The following is a 7218-nucleotide window of genomic DNA, read 5'->3' as shown; positions in this document are numbered from 1 at the left end:
GGATATCCGAGGATGGCCTGGAGATTTGCTGTTCAATGTTGTACCTGTCTGTCTAAATTTAGCCACACACTGAAGAAATGTTTTCCGATTTGGGATGCCACCGTTAGGAGGAATGCTGAAGTGATATCGGAAGGCGTGTTGCATAGTGATGATGGATTCGTTGTTTTTGAAGAACGCTTTCGACAGCGAAAGCACTGTGTGCACAGGACCAAGGCATGTGGCTGACTGAAAACTACAAAGGTTCGATTATCAAAAGAACCCCCATCCCACCCCACCCCAACCCACTCAGCTGCATATACCTCACACAACAGCCTTGAGAAATGGTATACTTCATTTTGGCTCACCCTGTGTAAGTATCGATAGATTGATAGACAAATGTGTTGGTGCCCTTGCATCTCATTGAAAGTGCTGTGTGCCTCGTGGAAAACGATTCCATGAAAACCAGTGTCCCCTGCATGCCTTTGAGATGTCATCAAGTGTGACAGAGAGATCAAGTATGGGTTATTCTACAAAGAGATTCTAAAATGGCCTGGACATATTTGTTGGTACCCCTAGAAAACATCCAAAATAATTGAATTTGAGTGATTTTTCAAACTCTTTGTTTTCTTAAATTCATATTACACGAGTCTCCAATCATGGAATTAGTCATTCAAACAATTGAAACAGAGACAAGCAGTCACTCTGCTGTTTGGCGTCGTCGTCTGTCCCACACTGAACATGGACCCAAGAAAGCAAAGGAGAGAGTCGTCTGAGGAGATTAGAAAGCAAATGATAGACACGCATGTTAAAGGTAAAGGATTAAAGACCACCATCTCCAAACAGCTTGATGGTCCTGGGAGAACAGTTGAAAACATTATTAAGAAGTTTAAGGTCCATGGGACTGTAGCCAACCTCCCTGGACGGGGTCACACAAGGAAAAATTACCCAGTAAGTACCCGGTGGCCCTGCTCTGTGACTCTGCATGGCCTACCACTCCATGAATGAGCTCTAACTGTCCCTTAGAAGCATTTGAGAGGAAGATGATGGCCGCTGCACTACAGGAAACGTAGGTGGGGCAGCCTCAGTGAGACCTATTTGAAGAGAAGGTGTGTTGCCAGAATGTTTAATTTGTTAAGGAAAATGGTTGAATGAAGTTTCTGCAGCAGCTGAAAGGGCAAGTTTGTGGTTTTGGATGAGGAGGGGGACAGGACATCTGAGGGTGCATCTTGACTGTTTTACGTTCCTTGGAGTATTTTGTTTGGTATGGTCAGATTTCCTGACGTGTTTGGAAACCTGTAAAGTGCCAGTGGCCCTGAGGGTGCATTGATGGCACAGGTGGGGTTCAATACAGCTTTCGTCACCATTGAGGATGGTTATATGTTAGAATGCTTGTTGATCTTGTTGTTGTTGTTGTTGTTAGAAACCCATGCAGGTCCAGTGGAGTCTACATTAACAGTAGCAGTGGGGTTAGTTGGTGGGATGCAGAGGGTTGCCGATTGTGGATATGGAGGGGGGAGTGTGTCTGGAATGCCAGAGTACCCTGTTCAGCCTGTCAGAGAGCAGTCATGGGGCTAACTCAGTTAAACGTTGAAGAAGGAAGGTGCCTACTTGATAACCCCCAAATAATCCTGACAATCAAATTCCATGGATTATTGGGTGGAAAAAGTGATAAATTACTAGGTGTTCTGTATAAGGAGATCTGCATTGGCAAGGACTGCTGCTTTTGCCTTGGACAAAGGTACCCATGATTGTAGTGAATGTGTATGTGTAGTCCTCTGATGATTAGCATGAAAAGAACTAACAGACCTTGTGTAATATTAAAAAATAAAAGAAATTGTACTGTCCTAACTTTTTAGGAATTGAAGTTGTAAATTGTGTTTAATGTCTACAGAAAAAAAAATGGATTACAAAACAACAACATGACGGTGTAAATGAACACTTTCCAGGTGGGCAGTGTACGGTATTATCGTTGGTTTCTGTGGTATTTATCAAGTCCCTTCTAGGTGCACCATGAGGTTAAAATGCATACAAGATGCAAATTCACACACATAAGAAAACATTTGAAGAAAACACTTAACAAAAGTCCCCACCTGCCAAATACCACACACAACCCTAACCCTAAACCTAAGCCTAATCCTATAGACAAAGTCTCAGGTGAAAGCCAATTGTCAGCCACTCCGCAATATTCTGCTCAGAACCCCCTTAAATTCATATATAGAAATTCTAATTTAGACAATGGGAATGCCTAAATGCATCACATAATATTCTACAGGAGCCTCCACTTAAGAATTTATTATCAGGTCAGGTCAGGTTGGGGAGCATGCAATGGTACAGTGCATTGCCTCACCATCCACACAACAAAACAGTTCGGGATCCTGGTTGGCACCCCCCAGGCAGACACACGGTCCAGTCCCACCCTCCTGAAATGACCATCTTTCTGCTGCACCCAGGTGTTAAGTGGGCCTGGTCCAGCCTCTTGGGTCCTCAACAATGAGCGTTCTGCAAGCAGGATCATCCTCGGGTAATCCCGCCACATGGCTGTAGTGCCGTAACTGATGCTCCCTCACAATGCAGGTCATGTGCCTCATTCGGGACTCCGTGAGCAACACAAAGTCAAACCAGCGGGACCCAAGGATTCTCTGGAGAGACACAGGAGTCCAGTCTTCATTTCAGGTCATCGAATAGTGTCCATGTCCCGCAAACAGGGGGCACCAGGACTCTAAAGACTTGGACCTTCGTCCATTTACAGAGATATCAAGAGCGCCACACACCCCTTTCCAGTGACCTCATGACCCTCCATGCTCTCCCAATCTGTCTAATGGCTTCACCAGAGACATGAATGTCACTGCCAAGGTAAGTAAACCAGTTGATGAGGTCGATACTCTCTCCACAGACAGACACACTGCTAATAGCCATGCCCAAGAGGTCACTAAAGGCCTGGCTCTAGGTTTTTATCAGGACACTCGCAAGCCCAGACACTCAGACTCCTCGCTCAGAGCCTCCATTGACTGCAAACATCACAACATCGTCAGCAAAGTCAAGATCAGTGAATCTCACATAAAAGACAGATACCCTACAGCCGCTGGACCCCACGACCTGCCCACCACCCAGTCCATGCAAGCATTGAACAGAGTAGGAGCAAAAACACACCCCTGACGAACCCCAGAATCAACTGGGAAAAACACAGAGGGTCTGCCTCTACTCCGCACAGCACTCACAGTACCAGTGTAGAGGCCGGCCATGACATCTAGAAACCTTGAGGCGATTCTGTAAAGTCTCAGGATGTCCCACAGGGCAGCTTGACCAACTGAGTTCGAATGCTTTATGAAAATCGACAAAGGCTGCAAAGAAACTCTGCTGATATTCGTGTTTGTGCTCCATGAGAACCCTCAGTGCCAGGATGCGGTAGATGGTGGACTTCTTAGGTGTAAAACCAGACTGGTCCGGTCACTAGTAGGTGAGCAAATGGTGACGGATCCTGTTGAGGATGTCCCTTGAAGGACCTTACGTGGCACTGAGAGCAGTGTTATCCCCCTGTAGTTGCCACAATCCAGGTGATCACCCTTCTCTTTCCAGGTAGGGAGTACGGGCATCATCCCAACTGACTGGAAAACAGGACTTGTCTCCAAAATGGAAGCAAAGATTGCTTACAATGCCAGGAGGACAGCTTTACCACCAGCCTGGTGAAGTTCATCCCCTGGATACCACAGATCCCTGCAGCCTTCCCTCCCCTCAGCTGGTTCAATCTCAGTGAGACTGAGTGGTTTACAGCTAATTGGAGGATCACCCTCAAGAACCATGTGGACCCAGAGATGTCCAACGTCCAAGCCAGAGGATCAGCTTTGAACAGCTTACTGTCACCAGCACTAAAAAACATGCGGGTGTCATCGTGACACAATTAAAAGCACAAACCTTTTAGGTTATATGACAATTACCAACCAAATAATATGCCCTGTTATTTTTCTTTTGAGGAGCAACCTTGAGCCTTGATAACCCTGTGAGCAGGAAAAGCGGCAAACTTCTCACACAAGTGTCTTAATTTTCAATTTATTTCAATCACTCAAGATAAATGAATAAGGTAAAGAAAATGTTAAAGCATTATGGTAGTTGTTAATGTATCATAATAATACCAAATCAAACAAGATATAATAGAAAATAAAACTGATAGTAAGAGTCTTGGTTTTAGTCTTTAGAAAAAGCTTACGGAAAATGTGAAGGATTGGCTTTTGATTTAGTGTCAGTATTATTCAAAATAAGCTTTCACTGACATTCAGATGAAACAGTCACATTTGTCTTGTCTTGACCTATGACATCATTCTCTATTCTCTTCTGACGTCACCTCCTCCCTTTCTGTTTCTGGTCCCTCTGACAAGCCAACCATATTTATGTTAAAATTCCATGTGAGGCTGTGGGACATGCGACATTACACACCTTTGATTGGCTGGATGTCCGTATGATGGATGACTTTGATCAAGGATTTTTTACACATCTCCATTTCCCAAGATACAAAATAATCAATACGGCCTCACAGTTGTTTCCTAGTCTCAAGTTAATCAGCGTAATTCCCTTCTTCTGCTTCATTTCCTCTTCACTTATGCTGTTAACCGTTAAAACAGATGTGTTAAGGTGATGGCTTACTGGTACAATTCAGGAAGAGAAGATGCTTTGATGTTAATTGCCCCTGTAAGTGTCCTGTAAATTCAGTTCACCTCATTGGTCTGAGCAAAATATAATAAAAATATAAGCATCTATTATCTAAAATTGCAGATCTGGCACTCCAGGACAGGTCCCAAGCATCACTATTTCCTCAATGCCTCCATTCTTTATTCTCTTGCCAACAAGTGTGTGTGACGCTATAGCCTCACCAGGACGCTAACACAGTACGGAGCAGACAGATACTGAACAGCAAAATACACAGTAAGCATAATACACAAGCCGCAATAAGCAATATGTCGATGGGTTTACAGCAAGAAAAAAAAAATTAACCAGGTTTTGGACTTACCAGCAGGTTATTTTCTTTTTTTTTTTCCAGATGTTCCATCATTGATTCCAGCTACGAGCCTCGCACATACTATATTATTCCATGTTTACCGGCTGGTGTTTTAAAGGTGGCGTCGAAGCTAAGAGCAGTCGTGGGTGTCTGGGAAAGCAGAATGACAGCTACAGGGGACTCCATTTTAGTTTATTGTGCACTGTAGGATTTTCATTTTTGTCTTAGTAACCTTGAGTCTAGGTATAATGGGTTTCTTTTCTTTTTTTTTTGTTATTTAGTGTTTAAATATGTTTATTTTGCTGTCGGAAATTTTGATTCTTGTTCAAGGTGTGTGATTCCCCCTGCAGGACCAACATGGTATCTCCCTACACCTACAGGGAAGTCCATTTTAGTTTTGTATGCCCCATAGTGTTTTCCATTTTGTGCTAGCAACCTTAAAGCTAGGTATATATATATATATATATATATTCATTGCATTCATAGTCTGAGTCTCAACAACCTGAATTGTGTGGGTGGTTACCTACCAGGTAATGCTTGTGGTTGGTCTGCCATCCAGCAAACATCTGCCACGGTGCCTTCTTTCAGATGCAAGAAGCAGATCATGGAATGCTGCATAGTTTACTGTCAAATAAAGCAAAGAGTACGCGACACGTGTTTCGCCCTCATTTGGGCTCATCAGGCGTACACACTCTACTGCTCCCCTCTTGGGAAATCGAAACCTCGGACATCAGCGTCAGAGACGAAGTCCCTTTACACTGCACCATGGTGTGTAGTTTGTTTATTTGACAGCCTGTAGGTCTGGAGTAATTACATTCATTGCATTCATAGTCTGAGTCTCGACGACCTGCATTGTGTGGGTGGTTACCTACCAGGTAACGCTTGTGGTTGGTCTGCCATTCGGCAAACATCCGCCACGGTGCCTTCTTTCAGATGCAAGAAGCAGATCATGGAATGTTGCATAGTTGATTCCCCGAGAGGGGAGCAGTAGAGTGTGTAAGCCTGATGAGCCCAAATGAGGGCAAAACACGTGTTGCGTACTCTTTGCTTTATTTGACAGTAAACTATGCAAATATATATATATATATACTGAACAGTGATCCCTCGCTATATCGCGCTTCATCTTTCGCGGCTTCACTCCATCGCGGATTTTAAATGTAAGCATATGTGAATATATATCGCGGATTTTTCACTGCTTCGCAGATGTCTGCGGTCTACAGTACGTGTGCTTCCTTAGTTGATTTGCCCATTTGAATTCAAACAAGGGACGCATTTGAATTCAAACAAGGGACGCTATTGGCGGATGGCTGAGAAGCTACCCAATCAGAGCACGCGTTTAAGTTCCTGTGTGCTGCTGATTGGCTCAGTGACGGAGTGCTGCATTAACCAGGAAGTCTAATCTCACTCATTCAGCATTAACGTGCCCAAGCGCCAACAGAAGATGCAAATGATTGCAGAAAAGGTAAAAGTTTTGGATATGTTGAAGGAAGGAAACAGCTACACCACTGCAGGACACCATTACAGCATAAATGAGTCCGCGATTCTTTTTATTTAAAAAGGAGGAAAAGCATATAAGATCTACGGCCGCAGTGTCCTTTAACCAGGGCGCAAAACGAGTTGCAAGTGGATGTGATAAGGCAGTAGTCTGGATGGAATCTGCTTTAGGGATTTGGATTGAAGAGTGCTGGAAGAAGAACAACGGCAGTGCTACACAATCGCCTGAAGAGGCTCCTTTAGAAGAGCTGTAACGCTATCCTTTGTTGTGCAGTAAAATTAAACTCATCGTTATCGGACAAGTCGTAGTGTCATTGTTGGTGAATAACCATAATTAATTATTTACGTACAGTACTTATTACATGTACATAGTTTAGTGTCACTGTACACACACTTTACTGTATACAATTTTTCTTGCATTGTACGTATTTATTGCTGGTGGCCTGTCTGTCGTAATGGCTGTAACATATGTGATATCGGAGATGCTCGATATCTTTAAAATAATATTTAGGTGTTACTGTATGTAAACTGTGTTTATATACATAATTTCAACGAGTCTTACCTAATATCTAAGAGAATACAAAGGGTTTATGCTGTATAATTGTGCGTGAAATGTTTATAATAGTGTGGGAGAGTTTATAAGGGCTTAAAATATATAAAAATAACTACATAAACATATGGTTTCTACTTCGCGGATTTTCTTATTTCGCGGGTGGCTCTGGAACGCAACCCCCGTGATGGAGGAGGGATTACTG

The sequence above is a fragment of the Erpetoichthys calabaricus genome, chromosome 5 (genome assembly GCF_900747795.2).
Source record: "Erpetoichthys calabaricus chromosome 5, fErpCal1.3, whole genome shotgun sequence".
Taxonomy (NCBI): domain Eukaryota; kingdom Metazoa; phylum Chordata; class Cladistia; order Polypteriformes; family Polypteridae; genus Erpetoichthys; species Erpetoichthys calabaricus.
The sequence above is the reverse complement of the archived record's forward strand: the minus strand, read 5'-3'. Positions refer to the sequence as shown.